This window comes from Mus musculus, chromosome 6, assembly GCF_000001635.26.
Source record: "Mus musculus strain C57BL/6J chromosome 6, GRCm38.p6 C57BL/6J".
In the NCBI taxonomy this organism is placed as follows: Eukaryota; Metazoa; Chordata; class Mammalia; order Rodentia; family Muridae; genus Mus; species Mus musculus.
Genome location: NC_000072.6, coordinates 128,169,381 through 128,190,088, shown reverse-complemented (window position 1 = coordinate 128,190,088; position 20,708 = coordinate 128,169,381). Strand labels below are relative to the sequence as shown.

The window sequence follows — 20,708 nt, the reverse complement described above, 5'->3', positions numbered from 1 at the left end:
CTCTCTTGAACTTAGTGAAAACCTTCACCTGGCTTCCATAACACTAGAGAAGCCTTTTTTTTAAGGGTCCCTATGAACAATGTTCTTCTCTGATTTGAGTGCCAGAAAGTCTCTTCTCATTGTATAAATATCGCTACTTACACACACCCATTGCTATTGATACAGCCATAGCCATCCCTCCCAGACCACAGGGAGCACATCTCCCATAAATCATTGTTTCCCCCATCCATACAGCAGTCATTTTCTCTCCATTAAGAAAGCTAATACTGTTTAGAGGCCACGTTCAAAATAGGAAAAGGCATTTGTGGAGCTTGTTCTTAGCAGAGAGAGCTTCAGAGACCCCCAAACATTTCCTTCTTTCTCCTACAGCTCTGTGTCCTGGGGCCTTTGCAAACCAACCCAGCACTACAGAAAAACAAGTCCAGTAATGGAATGCTTTAAAAGCTGGATACAATGTCTCATACCTGCGCTTGGGAAGCTGAAGCAGGAGGACTGCTGAAAGTCTGAGACCAGCCTGGGCTACAAGTGAGACTGTCTCAAAAAACAACCCCCCCCCCCAAAATGCAAAACCAAAACGAGAAAGAAAAAGAATAACACGATGTCCTGGTGTCAGTGGCTCTTGGATCACTCTAGTTTTCTCTACTCTGACTGTATCAACAAACTAATTCCTTAGAATCACCATGTGGCGATGTGACTTGCAGATGCCCCAGAAATGGCTACTGTCTGGGATCCGGGTCGAGGTTTTGCATGATTTCTTTCATGGCTGCACATGCTTCTCTTCGTAAGGCTTTGGCTTGGCCTACTTACTAGAAGTGCTCAATAGCACACCGATGCTTTCTCTGTACTGTCTATTCTCACTCGGTCTAGTTCCACATTTGATGTCGCTATCTTCTCCAGACACTAATGCCAGAGTGTTGACATTAGAGTTCATCTGTAGAAGATCCTTTCCCTAGCCCGAGTGTTGCCAAGGCTTTTTTAGGAAAAGCCTTCCAAATGTTAGAGGCCCAGAGATTTAGCACGAGAGTCTTGTCAAATAATCTCAATAAAGAGAATCGTTGTCCCAAGTAGTAACGATGATATTCCTTCCATTGCCTATCCCAACTATCTTAGGAAAGGGATCATAGTCATTATTTTCTTTGTGTTACTATGAGCCTAGTTCTGTTTCCTAGCACAGTACAGCTTTGTATTGTGCTTAAATGTCTTTGGGTAAATGCCTGTCCACATGATCACTCATCATTGTAGGCCTTGCATCTGTGCTGGCCATGACATCCATAGTCAGAGCTGGGTGAGGCTCTTCTTCAAGGAGGGACATTACAAGGATACTACCCTCTGCTTTCTCCTCCCTTGTGGAACTTCATGAAAAGCTTGGCTCTTCTTTCTATTTGGCTGAATAAAGAGCAGGATGGTTTCTCTGAGTCCTGATAGGATGAGAACTATATCCTTGCATAGTCCACAGAGCTTCAGGTCCTTTGTGTGCCCTTAGAGATATGTCTGCTTCTTTCCCGCCACAGGTCAGAAGCCCAGAAGCACCGGAAGGTGAAGGTCCTTTTTACAGCACATAATTCTCTTTTTCTAGTGTGACTACTTTTGTTCTCTGTCTCTCTCTCCTCTCTTTTATGTTTTAGCCCGGGCTGTCATAGAACTTATCATCCTGTGGCCACTGCCTCCTGTGTGACCAAGTTGCATGTGTACACCAGCATGCCTGGTGTTTGGGTTTGTGCATGCTCAACAAACACTTTACCAATTGAGCTATATCCCAACCTCCATTTTGCTTTCTTTATGAGGGTCCAGTTTTTCAAATTGGCCCAGTTACATGCTTGTGTGAAGAGTCACAGAATGCATTGGTCAATGCCACTCTGCAATTTTCTTTCTTAAAACCATATAATAGAGTTGACCATTGGCTTGCTTTGGTGAGAAACCTATGCAGAGAAGCCAGGTAGTCCAGAAAGGAGACTGAGTCTGTTGAAGTCAATGGGATGCTCTTTTGTTTTTAGTCTGAGAAGTGCAATCTATTGGAGAGAAAGTTTCAGTTGCCCAACGATCAGAAATCTGAGAAAAGGTGCTTTCATAGGTGCTGGCTGGTAACTCAGATGGACTGCGTGTGGGAAAGAGAAGCTGGAGGAGCAAGGCTTGCCCTCTTGCCAAGGGGCAGTGCTGAAGGTAGCAGCCTGACAGTGCCCACATCAATTTGTGTGATTGATTGTGCTCAGTTTTCTTCTCGTTTGAGATAATCTTGCACTATTACAAAAAACAAACCAAACAAAAACAAACAAACAAAAAACCGAAACAAAACACTGAAACAAAATAGCAGATTAATAGCTACATTTTGTTGTTCCTCTGAACAAATCTTGAAGTAGGACCATTTGGGTGCAGGTCTGATCATCTGAATCCGAACAGCACCAACTGTAAAGGGCATCTTTTCTCTGCATTGTAGGAGTAGCTATATCAAGGTTTAGTGCATGGAATGATTCTGGGAGGACAAATGGCTGGTAAATCACCATTGAAATGACCACTGGCTTGGACATAGGGAAAGGTGTCTTTGATGTCCTTTACCTGTAGAGAGACCTTTGTCCTTACTGCTTCATTAGTGACATTTTTCTTGCTGGTGTAAGTGCTGGTTCTACTTCTGATAATCTCCGTGTTTTGGGAGGGCACTGCATTGCTTCTACAGCCCTCAGTGGTAAAAAGCCCAGAGAGAGGAAAGCTTTGTGTCTACTGTACAGCTGATGCTGGGCTCCAAGCAGCGCTGATGGTGCTGCAGCTTTCTCGGAGCTGCTGCTCTAGCTTGGTACCAGCAGCTGAATGTGAGGCCCTGAGATGGTCCTCCCTTGACACTTGTCTTAATGTTAGAGAGGCATTCACTGGCTTGGACTCAGGTGGCTGTCTCATTTGATTGTCTGCATCTTTAGAATAATTGGAGTCAGTATTGCTCAGGGTTAAAAGGCCTTCCAGATAGGCTGACTGGCATTATAGTAGTCCATGAGGGTTACGGCAGAGCCCATGTTTCTCCCACCCTGGCCAGGTTTCTTCACCAGCCAATGCTCTGGTCGTCAAAACCAGTGTTTGCCTCACTTTCCAATCTACCATACAGGAATCATTCATTTGGAAGCAAGACATATATGTGAGGCATTTTTCCTAGGGCCACATTTAGCTGATAACTTTCTCACAAATGAAGTTATTTGTTCTATAAATATCCTACAGCAAGTTTTGGTCAGAAGTTATACAAGTGTCAAAAACATATTTTGTGAGTCCATTTTCTAGTTGTAATTTGGAGGAAGTAGGAGGCCAAAGAGAGCTTTGAGGTGCTTAGTGCTAAGTTTAGACGCAGTCATCTGACTGGATGAAGAATGTTTTCAATCTTGTGGAACCCTCTAGACAGGTATGCCAGGATTTAACATTGGTTTTGGGAAGCTGGTCTAATATTCTTTGGGTTGCAGAACTTCTCATCGTGTAGACCTCCATGTCACACAGTCTTGATGAAGCTAATCTTCCTAGAATAGTTTTAAGGTTCATAGTCTAGGTGTACTTGGACTCTAGACATTAGTTTATCCTTTTGCTCTCTGCAGGAATTCACATTGGCCAACGGCCTGAATTGCCTTTTGTGAGGGGGTGCATTGGTTTTTTTAAAATTCAGACATCCAAACATATCAAATAGGTTTGGACACATGTCATTCTCACAGTTTTCTGGCTGTACATAGTGGAAGGATGTGTGGGCAAGTTGTGCAGGGGAGTACCAGGAGCCCACCCAGAGGCCCAGTTCACTGCAGGGGTCTCTAAACACTCTTGTGACCTGCATTTGTCTGGTGATGGGCTGTCATAGTGGTGTGATCTTCAGGATGATCTGGCACTGCCTCTCTTGGGCAGCTCTTCCATGAGGAAGGAAGCCTGGGTGTTGGGAGGGGTTATGGAATCCTTTGATTCTCATGGCAGGAGTGCAGTATCTTGCAATGGCTTGTTTGGATTCCATAGGATAGTTGTTCACAGTGAGTGGCTATGGTGCTGCAATTTCCAGGATTAATCCATAACTGGTTATGTTCTTCAAAACGGGTCACCCCTAGTGGTGCTAAGTGTCAGGATGGTGGAGTAGTCTAAGGCTCTAACCTCCGGTTATGCCTCTCTACCCCTGAGAAGGCCCTGATGATCACATCATTTCCTGTATCTGAATTCATTCCTGTTACAGCTTTGCAGTTATCCCACTTCTGAGATGGCTGGTAAATATTTTGAGGTGAATACCCTCTCTGTTGTTGTTCTCTGTGTAGACAGGTTAAGACTGTAAATAACATGAACCAAGATAATTAGGGATCTCCTGGGGCAGCAGAACTGTAGGGTAAGAAACTAGGAAGGCTGAGAAACCATTGGTCCTTCTATTCTGGAGAATTATAAGTGGCCTGCCATGCACATATCCTACACTCCCCCACCAAGGAAGTTATGGTGTTGGTGCTGTGTCTCCTACTTTATCCATATAGCTTGCTGCCTAAGTATTTTATTTTGACCACAGCCAACAGATCACTGAATGGGAAAGGTGCCATCTGCCTCTACAGGACACTCTGTAGTACTACTTAGCTGTCCTATTGCAGCAGATAAGAAATAGCAGAAATAGCCTCAGGAAAACTCTAGAAGAACTTTCTCTGGTTTCTCCTACTCAGCAGTTTTTGTAGGAATTTTCTAGATTAGAGGGTATTCTTCCTGTTTTCCTCAAATGTTTTCATTTTCTTCATCAGTTGCTAGTGGCCACTTCAGGCCAGTGTACCTGTCTCTGATAACTTTGGAGCTGACCATACCAAGGCCATCTTGGGAGACCTATGTGATCAGGGGAAGGTGATTCCTTAATCCATGTCCTCTTGGGGCTGAGGGCACTTGGTTGGGAATCTAGTGATAGCTAGAAATGTCTGGGAAGCTCAGGGATCATTTCTATACTGGTTAGGAATGCAAATACCACAAAGCTGAGTTATTGAGAATTACCTGGGCTGAGCAGAGAGTGTAGGGTGAGAAGCAGGGAAGGCTGGAAATCCCTGTATGGTTCACATGGCCAGTATTTACTGAAGTTTCATGGCAACCAGTGCATATGCAGGGAAAGGATGCACGTTGGCCTAAGGACTATGGTGGTGGAAGGCAAAGCAGGAAGCACCCACTCTTGCTCTCAGGATCTTGCCACTGTTCTCAGTACCTCTCAGGATCCAAAACATTGCTTCCTTGAAGAATATCTTGCAATAAATCTGAGCCAGATTGAGACTCTATGTGGCTAAGACCACAGGCTAGTAGATAGAAGCACTAGGCCTCAGAACATAGTTGGGCAACACTGAAATTTGTTTACCCCTGTTCCACCTGCAGTGATCACAGCAGGGACATGAAGGAAGCCTTGCAGTACATTGCATGCACGCATGGACACATTCAGAAGGACTGGCTCTGTGAGAGCTTCTCTCAGGAGGCTTCCTCATCTCTTTCCACGCTGCAGTCCAGGCCAGGGTTTTCACCCTTCCTTGGGGAGAGACCAGCCATACCATTCTGGTTGTGGCCCCTCAGGCTTTCCTGGCACCCCTGGTGCCTCCTCTCTGCTTCCTTCACCCCCATATGGAGCATCTCTGAGTTGGGTCCATTCCTCATGTCCCTGTCCTCTTTTCTGTTCTCTTCCCTCTGTCCATGCTGATGCAGTCTGCACTCAGATCCACCTAATTCTTGCCTGGAATACTGCAGTCTCCTCTTCACTGGCTCCCTGTGATTCCCAAAGCTATGCTTCTCTGGCCATGCTATTCCCAGCCTTAAGATGCTTCTAGGCAGCGTGGTTCCTGTTGGTGAGCTCTGAGCTCTGCAGTGGATCTGCCTGACTCCTGAGCCTCAGCCTCCTGTGCTCCCTGCTCGGCCTCTGGGCTGTGGCCGCTGCTCCTGGGCCATGGATCCTCTCACCTGCCCCCACCCAGGTTAGGTGCCCACTGTTTGCCCACCCAGGGCTCTGCAGACCTCTGTCTAGCCGAGGTAGTCTTCTTTGCCGTTCCTGTTTGTTCTAGGCCAGCTGTATCTGCTATCCTTGTGGGTTCTCACACTCTGCACACCTTCCTCGGTGCCCTGGGGCTAAAGGAAGGAAGGAAAGGATCAATGGATGCCCTCAGCATGGGCTGTGTGTTCAGCATGGCTGGCTTCTCTCCTGGACTGTTCTTTCTTGGTCTCCTCTGCCTTTTATTTACCCTGGGCTGTGTCCACGGCTTCTGTGCAGAATGCTAGAGGCCACCAGACTTGAGGAAGAAAAACCTGGGTGATCCACAGTTCTCCTCACAGGCTGATGCCACCAAGTGGTGAAAAATGTGTCTTTTCATTTCCTCTTTACTTCATGGCCTGGCTCACTTTTCACTTGAAAAATTCCCAAGTCCAGGCTTGTAATGTGCTGTATCCCAAACGAGGGCAGGAGTGCACAAAAATGCAAAAGTAGCCTGGTGATGACCCAGTGATAGGAAGCTTGCCTGGATGCATGCCAAGGCCTTGGGTTCCATCCCTGATACTACAAGTTCATAAAATCAACAAATGAGTGCTGGCCATTTCCCAGCCAGGCTTCAATCCCATGACTTGAGGATAGAAGCTGTCGTGTCAGGCCTGCATACTTGTCTGGCTCTGCACTCTTGGTTCTTGCCAGCAGCCCACCTTTGCCCTTCTCTACCTCTCCAGCCACACATAGCTAGGTTCCTGGCACTGACTCTTGCTAGTTGCAGGCTTAGGCTAGCCTTTCCCTGTGTCCACCCAGGACTTGTCCTTTAACTTCATGCTGCTTTCAAGTCTCACCTTCCTGACGAGCCCCGGGAGCACCAAGAGCTCCTCTGTTGTACTGAGGATCCGCTTCGTCAGCATTGGCTCCACCGTCCTGTGTGGCAGCTGACAGTCTATGGATCTGAGGGAAAGCCCAGCCATCCAGGAAATTTCCTCCCAGAGTCCCTGCAGAGTTGTGAAGATTGTTTCACTGCACCGTCTTCCTCCGTGGACTAGGAGAGCCTCAAGGTTAGCCATTCCTTAGTGACAGGCCAGCTTGCTCTCCAGGACAGGTGACCTGAGACCCTGCAGAACACATCTCCCTTGAGTTTGGGCCCGTTGAATGATGGTGTGAGCACTTGTCACTACAGGCTGCTCCCAAATGCCCCAGCCTGTGCTTAGACCCGTCAGTCAGTGCTCTCACTGACATAGCTGAGCACTCAAAGATGGGACTCCAGATGCCAAGTGCTTGTCTCACCTGTGTCGGATGTGAGTCTGCTTCAGGATTTCTCTACACATCTGGCACACCAGTGTCAGGGCAACAGTGCGGCCAACTCCAAGTCCTGGACCCTGGACTTTGTTTTTGCTTCCTGGAGCACCAGCGTGACCTGGACTGGGTAGGTGCTCAATCCTGCAGGCTGGGCCTTCTCCTCTCCTTTAGCTTCTTGCCTGTTCTTCTTTAGAGTGTATTGTAGCCTCCTTGGTCCTCACCAGCCTCCTCTTGCCTGTCCTACCTTCTGTCTACAAGCTTCCCTCTTCTCTCTCAGCTCGTAGGCTCCTCCCATGTCCCTTATGTTCCCCCCTCGTTCTAATGTCCCTTCTTCCCATCCCTGGTCCCCCTTTCCTTCACTCTGCTCTAGCTTTTGCCTATAGAAAGCTAAGGAGCTCCTAACATCTGATCCATGTCTTCTGGGACACCAGCAGGGTAGAGCAGGCTGGCCCTGGTTTGTCCCCTTCAGTGACTAGGATCCTGAGGATGGAGAGTCATCTGAAAAGACCAGAGTAGCATGTGGAGGTGGGAAGCATGCACAAAGGGATGTTCTTATGTTCTCTAACGTAGGTTTTAAACTGATGTCTTTATTAATCAAATACACATTTACTCAGAAAATCCTGTGTGAAAGCAAACCTTTCCTATCTCTTTTTCCTGAAGGGAAAGGTGGTGAATAAAGGTGAAGTAATTTGTCCCAGGCCATAAATGGGGTGGGCGCTAGAGCTGTCTCTACCCTGATACCCTCTGGGTATCACTCTCATACGAACTACCCTTCTGTCCGCAGTAACACAGCACCTGTAAAGCATATCAGCCAATCAAGCCCAAGCTACAGTTAGCACTGTGTGGAAGTCATGGACACCTACCAGATCTATCACCAACTCCGAGATGGGTGGCCTCAAGGAACTGTTCAAACTGAGATTTGCCAATGATTTGATCTTCATGAAACGCTGGGTAAGCCCTGCACTGGGATTGTGGAAAGGGAGCATTGTTTCCTAGCTGAGGCAACCAGAAGAGGGGCCCACACAGGAACCCACTGCGGGAATGGGGCCAAGGTTGGAGCACTGTGGGTGGGTGGAGGTCTTCCTTTGGGTGATTTTCTTCCTCTCCCTGTCTTATTCTCCCTACTTATTCTTTCTCTTTGCACTGGGGTGGAACCTAGCACCTCCATGCTAGCCTAGCTAGCTAGCATTCCTCGACTGAGGTGCATGCTCTTAGCCCAGGGTCTCTGGTGGTTCCTATGGCATCCAGGCAGGAGCAGGAAACAGGACAAAGGAGGCAGGATTGCTGGGATCAGGAGCAGTGGGAGCAGGAAGGGAGCTGGCACAGAGCATGCCAGCTGAGCCTTGTCTTCCCTGTCTGTTGCTGGTCCTTAGTCGTCCCTCCAGTGTTCTTCTTGAAGTGTTGCGCTAGACTGACCTTGGAAATGAATAGTGTAGCTGACGGTTGCTTCCTGTCACTGCTGCAGGCCAGTCCTCCTAAAGGGAGATACCGTGTCTACCCCAAGCATCCCATCCATGCTGTAGCCTGTTCTGCTCTCCTCCCCTTACTCCTGGGTAGGGTTGTGTGGCTTTAAGACCAGGAGGCATAGAATCATCATCACAGCGTCTTTCCAGGGCCTAGAACACACAGAACAGGCATAAAGGGGAGGCCAGGCCAATAGCCAATAAGAGCAGGAAGTCTTTCAGGCCCCTGAGTGAACATCGGCTGTGTCTGACACTAGGCCTGGGAGGACCTTTCAGACCCCTCTTGCCACTCCTCCACTAACACACAATGCTCTTGAGCTGTACCCTGCCTGCTGATCTTTCTAACATGGTTGTTATTGGTAACAAGAGTTTTTTTTTTTTTACAGTGAAAAGCATTACTTTGTGTTGCCTTATACCCTATCTGCAATGCCCTGGGGTAATGAGTTTTAGCTGCGTTTTAGCTGAGTTTTAGCTGAGTTCTGTCTTCTGTGTGCTAAGAGCCAGGCTTCTCTGAGCACTGCCACCTTATGGACAGTGAATTGAAGTCAGAGAGGGAGTGCCAGAGGGCAGGGCACTTAGCAGCCTTCACCTGTTTTTCCTAATGTAGGAGGGGCTCAAAGGCAGAAAATGCAGTGGGTAACATTTGCCAGTAGTGAGAATAAAGTCAGTGACGGGCAGTCCCCTGTGCCCTGGCCTGTTCCCTCCTCCTATCACTGTCTGCTGTGGGCTTGGGTACATACCCATAGGAAGGAAACCTGTCCAGACCAGAAACTGTTGCCTGTCTCATGGCCAGCTTTCCTCCCCCTGCCCCTGTTTGCTCAGTCTGTCTGCCAGGTGCTGCAGGGCTGATGAGAACCTGCCTAGAAGGAGTTTTAGGCTAGCCTGATCTACACAGAGAGAGTTCTAGGACACCCAGGGCTACACATTATAAATATGCCTGTAAACAAACAAACAAACAAACAACAACAAACCTGTCTAGAGCAGGGGCCACTTTGGCTTCCCCCAATCCAAGCTGTCACCTCCCTCCCCTGAGTGTTCTTTCTTTTTCTGATGGGGCTGTAATAGTAGCTCTGTAGCCTGCCGTGGCTTATCCCCACTGCCAGTGGCATCAAGGTGCAGCAAAGGAAGGGAAAGGGTTCTTAAGGCCCAACTCTGAGGAGTACTCTGAGTCCATCAGAGATGTGTCCTTCTGTCCTTGGTAGGAAAAGGAGCTAAAACCTATCTGTGTACCGGACAAAGCCAGGACCGTACCTTAGGCCTGTTCTGCATATAGCCTGCTGCCCTCTTCTGGGTCTGACTTATCTCCCAGGCACATACCATTCCATGCCAATGAATCTGAGGCTCCTGCCCCTGTCCCCATTCCCACAGCAGACAATGGCCATCTGAGCTCATTTTTCAGTCACTTGATCCCCATACCTGTTCTAGGCCCAGTTTGTGAGGTGCCTATCTGAACAAATTGGGTGCAGAGTATGGCAGCATTCAGAAGGGTGACCGGTGAAGAAGCTGGCTGTCTTGGACTATACCTGCTGGGAGAGGCAGTGTTGGGCTCTGGAGAGCAGTGGACATGCTGTGTGGTAGTTCTCCTGTGGCAGTGACCACCATCTCATGAGGTTGTATATCCCAGCTCCAGAGCAGGTGCTGGGACAAGTTTGGAATCCACCTCCATCCCACCCACTGACTACTTTTGATCTCAATCATAAATTCCTTCATAGTTAAAAAATAAAAATCTTTTTCCTCTTTCAGCCTAATGGTCCCCAACAGTGCTGGGCTGGGACTGGGTAGATGGATGTCTTAAAGCAGTTCCCAGGGTAGGAGGTGATGTCCAAAGGTCTAGAGTGGAGATGGGGTCCTGTAATCAGGGGTTAGGTGCCTCTGTGTCAAAGGACCTTCTCATAGTGCCACCCAGAGGTAAGAGGTGCAACAGCTGCGTGCAACCTTTATTCAAGGCCAGGATGTCAGGCATTGGGCTTTGAGGAGACCTTGCTCCCTGTCCCAGGAACTTTCCACTGGTCAGATCATGAAAGCATGTAAATATGAAAGGGTGTGCAAGGAGCTCCTGGAGCACCTAGATAGGCGTGTGTGTGTGCGCATGCGCGAAAGTGAGACAGCTTTTTTTTTTTTTTGTATAGGGTCTCCTTTGTATGGTGCACAGAGGGGTCTTTTAGATCCACAGGCACAGCCCTTTCTTTTTTCATAGTTACACGGTTAGTTTCACAGAATCTTTGCTGTCTTTACATTGCTTTGCATGAAATTAAAGTCAAAAAACACCACAAGCCAAGTTCATACCCACAATCCTAGTATTTGGGAAACTAAAAGAGGAGTCTGATGCCAGCCTGACCTACATAGCAAAATAAGGCCTGAAAAAAAACAAAGAAGGTGCCACAAGGGCACAGGAGGGTGTGTGTCAGATGATTAGTACTGGGGCATTGGAAAGAAGCCTGTTGGCCTGTGATTTCAGCCCATGAATCGGCACCATTTTAGGCTCTGAGCTCATTCGTTGAAGCCCCTACCTTCTCAGACAGCACCAGTAAGAGTTTGCTGGCCTGTAATTCACTACCCAGCCTGGGTCACCCTCAAACTCATGGCAGCTCTCTGCCTTAGCCTCCTGAGTGCTGAGATTAGATGTGAGTCACTGTGACCAGCCTTCCTACTAGCATTTTATAAAAAGGTGTGGTCCACAGTTCTGCTCCATGTATCTAGTCAAAACAGAATCTGAACACACAAACCATCCTTGAACTCCATTCAGGCCAGTCTGACAAACTTGGTCCTCTAGGATTGGTCTAAGACTTAAGTAGGAGAAAGCCCTGGCTCTGGTCCTCATTTATCACATGAAGAAGTCAGTCCTGTTCAGCTGTCCTCCCCTTCAGGATCATGATGGAGGCATGGTGGGAGACTGAGCCATCCTGGGTAGGGACTGGTGGGTGTTTAGTAAGGGGACCATTTGTTTCAGAGGCACACCATTGTCCTGAATGCTGTTGTAATTGCTTTCCCTTCCACCTAGTTCTGCATTTAATTCGTGCATGGTACACCGAGCCACTTGCTATTCCATTTCCTCATGGAAATACTTTTTCTGGACGTCCTTCTCAGCATTTTTGTTACTGCACAATCTTGCATTGTGCCATAGGGCAATTAACACTGCCACCCCACCCCTGGCAGTCTTCAGAAAGACCATACTCCAGGGAAACTGCTGCATGGAAATGGGAATAATGTGTGAATGTGCCCTGAAAGGCTCTGGTGACAGAACTGCCTGTGCCCTGCACCCTGTGCCCTCAATCCTGCCCAACCTGGTTCTAGTGCTGTCTTTGTTCTTATGGGAGAGTTCTGGGTATCAGGGCCCGCAGCTGCATCTGTGTGTACACCCTGTACTTTGTGGCAGTGATCTAAAAGCAGCTGTGCTGTGGGTAGAAAAGGCCTCCCTGTCTTCTGCATGTCATTTGCAGGAAAATTGGTAGAATCACCACACAGCAATAAGCCAAGTAAGGCAGACTCATATGTGGGACCTATGTTTTATATACATGAGTGCAGATATACATATATTTACACAAGTGAAAGACAGAAGTAGAAGTAGGAGCTATTTGGTGGGAGGGGCAACAAGAGACAGTACTGGGGATAAATATGAACCAATAGGACCCTGTCATAATTAAACACGTCAGATGTCAGCATTGCCAGGTGTGGTGGATCATCCTTGGGATTCTAGCACTGGGGAGGCAAAAGTGGGAGGCTTGCCACAAGTTTGAGACCAGCCTGGTGCCCCACACAAAAGGAAACAAAACTCAGTCTTTGTACTACAGCTATGTCCTACTTCTACTTCTACCAGATGGTGACTCATCTAATGTAGAGCTCAGTTACAGGAGACTGTCCCATGCAGCACTTTCCTCCAATTGCTGGAGGCAGCATTAGGCTTAGAGTCTCAGACTTGGGCCTGACACTAGTCCCTGGTCAGCTGCATGACCCTGGGAAAGGCCCACCCACATCACCAAGGCTCTCTGATAACCCGAAGCTGATGAGAGGGAAGCATGAAGGCTACATTTCTGCTCAGCTCAGTAGATGCTGGAAAGGAAGGAAGAAGGTCTTGTCTGGAGCATGGCAATGAGCTCTGGAGAGGAATGGCAAGTGGCGGGACTGGAAGGACCCACGAGCCAGGCCAGGGGCTCAGATGATTGCCCTGTGTACTGGCTAGTTTTTTGTCAACTTAACACAGCTGGAGTTACCACAGAGAAAGGAGCTTCAGTTAAGGAAATACCTCCATGAGATCCAACTGTAAGGCATTTTCTCAATTAGTGATCAAGGGGGAAAGGCCCCTTGTGGGTGGGACCATCCCTGGGCTGGTAGTCTTGGTTCCATAAGAGAGCAGGCTGAGCAAGCCAGGGGAAGCAAGCCAGTAAAGAACATCCCTCCATGGCCTCTGCATCAGCTCCTGCTCCCTGACCTGCTTGAGTTCCAGTCCTGACTTCTTTCAGTGATGAACAGCAATGTGGAAATGTAAGCTGAATAAACCCTTTCCTCCCCAACTTGTTTCCTGGTCATGATATTTGTGCAGGAATAGAAACTCTGTCTAAGACACCCTGGTAGTCAGATGGCTCCGTGGACTGGTTTGGACTAGAGTGACACAGTCAGACCTGTGTTTTGAAGAGAACGCTTAGAGCAGTTGGGATGAAGCAGAGGAAGGGAAGATGGTGGGAGGTCACGGAGGTCACTGAGCCTGGTGGCTGAGTCAGAGATTTGAACAGAGGGATGGTGACTTGACCCTGTAGTGCCAAGGGTTGTGGTGAGTGGCCATCTAAGAGCCTTGTCCTGGAAGAGCATCAGCAGGGACCAGTGACAGATTGTCCAGAGGAAGAGACATGGAGAACTTCCCAGCATGCCGTCTGCCAGTCCTCTGTTCTGCTTTGTGTCCTTGTGTTTTTTCACTATCAAAACTGACTCTGCAAAGGTTCTGCTATCTTGGATCATGAAACTGTCTCTTAGAGACAACGCAGACAATCACATTGCTAGAGGTGTTGGCATCTATTGTTGCCTGAACCTTGACTTTCACCTTGGGCTCATGTTTTGAATGCCTGTCTCCAACTTGTGGAAATACTTTGGGGATTGCAGAAACTGAGCAGTAGGGTCTGGTTGGCAGAGACAGAGCATGTGTAGTCAGCCGTTGAAGGTTGTATTCACCTTGGCTGTAGCTACACTCTGATTCCTGGATAGGAACATGCTTCTTTCTTGTGCCCAATGTCTTCCCATTTTGAGACCTCTGAAACGATGAGTCAACATAAGATGTTCCTGTCTTTAGTTCTGTCAGGTCACAATGCAAAGTATCAATACTAAAACTTGCTTCTAGTGAAGTGGTATTGTTTCAGTGTAAGCCAGACTAGGTGGTTCTAGGCCTTTGGGACCCACTTTGGAAGGAATGTAGAAGAGTTTGGAGGTACAAGCTAGAGAAGCCTCAGTTTGTTGTAAGTGATTGTAATGGCTCTGGCGAGGTTTAACAGGCCAGAACGCCTATAGAAGTGCAGACGGTAGATTGCCCATAGGTTTCAGATGGGGACAGGATTCTACTGGGAATTGTGCAAGGTATTTTTGTTGTATTTTCATAATGAATATCTATGTTCTGCTGGTATTTGAGGAAATATGAATTTTAAAAAGCAGCGGACAGATTTCCTTGGTAGAGGAAATGTGGAGGCAGTATAATATTCAGGCCGTGGCCCCATCATTGCTGCCTTTTAGCCAGGTTTATAGTGAGGACTAAAAGCAAAGAGCAAGACAAAAACATTTGAGATATGTGTGTGGGCAGGTGTGCATACAGTTGAAGTTGCAGACAAATGGAGACAAAAGAGTTGTATTTTTAAAAAAGATTTATTTATGTATGTATGTGTGTGAGTACATGGTCCCTCTATTCAGACACACCAGAAGAGGGCACCAGCACTCATTACAGATGGCTGTGAGCCACCATGTGGTTGCTGGGAATTGAACTCAGGACCTCTGGAAGAGCAGTCAGTGCTCTTAACCACTGAGCCATCTCTCCAGCCCAGGTAATTATTTTTAAAAAAATTGTCTCACTGTGTACTTGTTTTCAAATTTTTCTTTTTTAAAAAACCTTTACTCTGTCTGTGTGTGTGTGTGCGCGTGCGTGCGTGCGTGCGTGCGTGCGTGCGTGTGTGCGTGTGTGTGTGTGTGGTAAGAGGGATGTCATATTCCCTGGATCTGCAGTTACCAGCAGTTGTGAGCTCTCTGATGTGGGTACAGGGAATCAAACTCAAAACGGGGGCCGGGGGGTCCGTAAGAATAGTATGTACTATTAACCACTGAGCCATCCATCTCTCCAGGCCCAAGGCCTGTAACCTGTATAGCGGTTAGAAGCCTTGCACCTTGCACTGGGACAGTAGGAACGGTACCGTGAGGGCATGATCCCTCTGAAAGTAAGCTTCACGCTCTACACCTCCAAGTCCATTAGAAAAGAGTGCAAGCTGAAGGGGAAGCCTGGTCAAGAGTCACCCAGGGAAGTGTTTCTTACTCTCAGCTGTACAGGGCATTTGGCACAGACAGGCCTGTCTAGTTCTCAGGCTGGAAGCAGAACCCAGCGTTTGACATGTGGTGCTAGTTTTTCAGGATCATAGAATTCCAAGGTTATTGGATCATAGGCAGTGCATCGACATCCCAGAGATAAACCTGTAAGACCTGGTGACATGTAATAGGGTCAGATTCCCTGCAGGGTCCCTCCAAGCAGGATGCACAGGAAACTGTGAAGGTGAGACCTGAGTTATAGTGTGAGGAGGAGTTGGAAATGTGAGCATGTGGGATGATAATCTGCCAACAAAGTCAGATTCAGTGAGTGGAGCTGGCCCAAGACACCGTGGATGCTGTAAATGGCAGGGCCATACAGCCTGAGTTGCCCAAGTTTCTTGGAGCCCAGATGATGCCACCATGAGTCCCAGATATTGGATATGGAGCTATTGGATTCAATGTTTGCCTTGCTAGGTTCCAGGTGTCTTCCTTTAGTCAATTCTAAATTTTCTTTATTTTTATTTTTTGCTGTTTTCCTATTTCTTCCTTTTGGAATAGGAATGTTTACTTAGGACCATTGTATCCTAGAATGATGTCACCTTCTTTTTATTTGACAAGAGCTCATAGCTAAGAGAAGACACAGACTTCAGACAGAGCAGGCATATGGAGGCTTTGAAGTTGCACTAAATGCACTGCATTCTGAGATGACCCCATGCTTTCCAGGCTAGGAGTTTGCTTTGGTTAGAATCTGACATCTTTTCCACTCCACGCTCATTTCTTGAATGTTTATTCTCACTTGGTGGGGCTGTTTTGCAGGCAGAGGAGACTTTAAGAGGCAGGGCATGGGTGGTGACACTGGGACACTAGAGCATGGCCTCTGAAGGTTCTACCTGACCTTGGTTGTCTGTGCCTACTCGTCGACCTGTGCCCAGATGTCCACTTATGCTTCTGCTACATTAGGTGGAATGTGTTGGCATAACTGCCATGTCTGTCCCACTATAAGGGACTGAAGCTGTGAGTGAATAATATTTCCTGACATAGTCTGACAGGCATTTAGCCACACAGTGGAAACGTCAAACAGTACAACATCTGAGCAGGGGCCAGGAACTCATGTGGGCGATTTGTTTTCTGTTGTTTAGGAAACAACCATTTTTTTCTCCAGGCCAGGGTAGGCAGGAGTGGACTCCTTCAAATTCTTCCTTACAGGTATTTTACATCTTCTAGAGCAAGACCAAAGTGTAGGCCAATGCAGATTTCTCCGTAATTGAGTTTGTCTTTCACTCTGGGCCTGGGGAGAGGAGAGATACTCCCAGGCACCCTGCAGCCTAGAGGAGAGGCAGATGAGGATGGGTGTTTGAGGTCTGTTCCCTTCTCACCTTTCACTCCACAAAAGCTGAAAACCGGCCATGGATCTGGGAATACAGCTCTGTGCTGGGACACTTGCCCTGTATGTGTGAGACCTGGGGTCAGTCTACAGTACTCACAAAACAGGAAAACCCACAACGAAACTGTGGCATTGTTTGCTTGTCTGTTTGTAATTATTTTGGTGAGAGGTTAGGTCCCCCAGCATGGTCTCCAGCTCGCTAGGTAGCCGGAGGATGGCCTTGAGCTTCTGATCCTCCTGTCTCTACTTCCCTGATGCTGGGATACCAGCACCGTGCAGCTACGTGCAGTCTTGCGTTATACCTGGGGATCTAATTCACACCTTCATCTTCATGTAAACAAGCCCTCTGCCAGTGAAGCTCTGCTCACATCCCTGGCTTGATGTAATTGTTTGTTTTGTTTTGTTTTTTGGTTTCTTTTTGTTTTTGTTTTTCGTTTTCTATTGCATGGAATTGAGCATGGGCTTCTGTTCCCTTGATATTTAGATTCTTTCTTTCCCTTGTTCTGTCTCTCCTGTATCTATGCCTGTGTGTCTGTCTTTTTGAGTCTGTCTATGTCTGTGTCTGTCGGTCTGTCTGTCTGTCTGTCTTTCTCTTGTGTAACTGTGTGTGTGTCCCTGAGATTGCTACCAAGCTTCAGGCATATGGGAGTTCCACATGTAGCCCCTGGGTGTCCTCCTCCACCTCAGCTTCATGTTCAGTGCCTGCTCCATCTCATCTGTTGTACTAGTCCCAAGTCTCTAAACCTTCCTGGACTGCCTGGTGTCTGCCTGTCATGTCACTGATGAAGCAGAACAGCCTGGTTCAGTGCCCATCAGCTTCAAAGGATGGCTCTATTCCCAGGTCCCTGGCCTCTCGCCTTTCTTCCTACTTGACAATGATTGGATTGTGGGATGTCCCATGGACTTGGACTTGGGCTGGAGGTGAAGGAATCCAAAGTATTGTGTTCCTGGATGCTATAGGCAGAGCTGTTGTGTGGTAGTCTCTTTGGAGCCAGCCTCAGGCCAACTGATGTCCTCCCTGGGAAAGAGCAAGAGAGGAACAGAATCCAACAAGCCTAGAAAGAACCCACTAGGCTTCCCTGGTTTATTTGAGAACCAGCAGGAGCTTTGGTTAGGTGGTCCTAGCTTCAGGGCTTACAATGAGAGTGGCTATTACTCAAATCATATCCATTGATCCCCTACCTGAAAGCCTATGTTCACATTAATTCACAGGGTGAAGAACCTGCTTAGTAATACACAAGGAGCAGTCTGATGGAGAGCTTCACTCATGGCATCCCAGTCCGTGGCTTCACCCATCACATCTTTGTCTGGCCTGTAGGTTATCGTCAACAGAGGCTTGCTTGCAGGAGACTTGCTGGGGATTTCACACACCTTTTAGGTATTAACCAAGCAGCCTGGAGTTCAACACCCAATCTAAAAGCTGTGGACAGAAAGAGGAAAGAAATGAGTATGGTTATCAGGGACTTGGAAGCCCTGCAGTGACAAAATACGGAGCAAAACAAGTGCCCAAAGTATGAAGCAAAAGTGCACCACCAGGAGCGAACTGACTGATCCTGTGGTGCCAGTGATCCCATTGTACCTTGCATTTTTCAAATGAACTGAAGTGTCTGAATGAGCTGGCAGAGCTGAGAAGGATGCACCCGAGTGCCCAGTGGACTCAGCCAGGAACATCACCAGATGTTGGGGATCCACACCCAAGGGTCCCTATGCTTCCACTCTAACCGGGGCTGGTGCTGTTGGTTACACTGCTTCAAGCAATCTGGAGCAGAGGTGGAAGGTCCAACCTGGGAGGGTTTGTGTGTGCCCAGCTCGAACGAGGTATTCTGTGGGAAAGCAGACGTGAGCAGGGCAGCAGAGGTGGTGGTGCAGGGAAGAGGTGAGCAGCACTCTGGAGTCAGTCCACACTAACTCAGTGCACAGCCTTAGGGCAACACACTTATTTTGCACTGTACCTCAGTTTCCTGCCTGTAAAGTAGGTATCAAGTTATCAACCCTATTTATGAGCAATGCTTTACAGTGCTGAGCACATCCTCCAGTTCCCAAATACATGCATTGGCATGAACTGACTTGAATGGAGGGGACAGGCTAGTGAACTATGCAGTAAGGTTGTGAGGTCCCCACAACAATTGGCCTCCACAGATGGGAGAGATAAGACTATGAAAGACATGGAAGAGGTCTCCCTTGAAAGATGAGAAATATTTATTGATGTTATTTCTTCATTTTGAGGAGCTAGGAGTTGTACCCAAGCTTGGCAAAGGCTGGGCAATTGTTTTCATCCCATAGGCAACAGCTCCATCATGTTTTAGATGATCACCTGAGAGGAGTCTGACTGATCCTAATTGGGGAAAACAAATCCATGTTCTTGATCACACTTTTCCCTCTACCCCCACTGTGATCACTTTAATGAGCCCCAGCTGAACCTCAGGCTGGCTGCATGACTGTAGTATACAAGGAAATCTGCTGTCAAGGAGAGGAGAGGAAACCAAGGAGCCTGGAGTAAGTCTCTGAGCCAGTGGCAAGGGACTGCCTGTAAAGATAGGAGCCTCTGTTTGCAATTCCCAAAAAGCCCCAGCCTTCTCCCTAGCTTGGTGTGGGTCCAGGGCCAGACAGGCCCCTGGAGGTAGCATGGAGGCAGCCTCCTGGCCATAGAAAAATGGTAGACACAACCCTTTCCCTGAACACAAGCTGTAGGTTGGTAATGATGTTGACTCTTAGTGTTGTTGAGCACAAGCTTCCCCTCTGACCTGACCTGAGTAACTTTACTTACTTAGAGGCCTATTGTCCAAAGAGTTGCCATAGAAGACAGCAGCTTAGGAGCCTCTATACTGGTGGAGTGCTACCTTGGCCAGTAGGAAGGGGAACTGTTTCTGCTGTTCCTCCCTGCTTCCCATAGACCTGAGTCTAGCCTTCCTGGCTCACTGACTGCCCATAGCCTTCTGTAACTAATAATGTCCTTCCTATTTCCTAATGGCTACCTGTGGCTAACTTTATAAGAGACCACTAATAAGTACCTCCTCTTGTGCCACAGTTTTGGTCATGCCTGCTTTGTACCCACTCCATGAGAACTCATATTACATGGTCCAGAAGAGTGCATCTTCATGGAACTGACAGTGTCACTGATAGAGGTCTCGCATTCTTGTCTGTGCTGATCTTTAGCTTCTGGGTTTCTGTGTAACCTTGCCTTTGCTTTTCAAGAAGTTAGGACTCCAGACAAGCCTCGCTGTTTATTTTAAAGAAGAAAGTGTGGCCTAGAGAGCCCAGCTATATTGCTGTGATTGGTAATGCATTTGTATACTTGCTGTGTCATAGTTAACTTCTGAAGCGCTTCAGACAATGAAGCCAAGCAACACAGAGCAGAGTGCCTGGAGCTTCCTTTGGACTGAGGAAGAAGGAGAAGGTGACCTGTCGTTTGTGGGAAGAGGAACGGAAAGCCATCAAGGTCCCTCAGAGGGGGCTGAGGAGGTCCAGCATTGGTGTCAGTTTGTGAAGATCATGCAGAACCATGCCAGAAGGGTGAGGGGTCTGCACTCCATGTTGAGAACTGTAGGTCCTCGAGGCAAGAAGTGGATGGAGGTGTCTCAGGCATCAAGAGGAGACCCTGAGGGAAAGAGGAGGTCGGCCTGCAGAGAAGCTTTGCATTTTGTTGTTTGTCTACTTGTTAAGTGTGGAGAATGGCTTTCCCATGGGGCCAGAGCCCGAGCAGTAGACTCGACCACACTTTTTATTTTCTTTAAAGCTCTTGCATGTCTGCTGTAGTGTTGCATTTTTGCTATATAAGCCCATGTCATCTTACCCACTTTTAGTAAAGGCTGCTACAGACATGAAGGCCTTTGTGCATATTCCTTTGTACAGGAATGATAGAATTCCACACTTGTTAATAGATCACAGACACCAGCAGCTGGCGTGTCCTGGAGCAGGTACACAAAGTAACAAGTGCACACCAGGGAGGCACACACTGGGCAGGTGCACATGAGTAAGGCTCGCTGAACCATGGGAACAGCAACAGGCCAGCGCTAAAGGTCCTCTGCTAACACTTTACAGTGCTACTGACTAAGAGTACAGGATATGGCCAACATTCCTCAAACACTACAGAGTACCTGCCAGTTAAAGCACCTACTGGAAAGCCCTTGGAGGCAAACTTCCA

The 20,708-nt window shown here is 47.8% G+C and overlaps 1 long non-coding RNA gene and 1 pseudogene across 1 annotated transcript; one reads left to right on the top strand and one right to left on the bottom strand.

The window, feature by feature from the left end:
- On the bottom strand, nt 1,305-4,724 carry Gm18609 (predicted gene, 18609; annotated as a pseudogene).
- 9330102E08Rik (RIKEN cDNA 9330102E08 gene) lies at nt 6,286-20,389 on the top strand. The gene is made up of 3 exons (NR_077223.1): nt 6,286-7,352; nt 8,010-8,176; nt 17,777-20,389. It is a non-coding gene; the product is annotated as an RIKEN cDNA 9330102E08 gene (long non-coding RNA).
- Nucleotides 20,390-20,708: the final 319 nt, after the last annotated feature.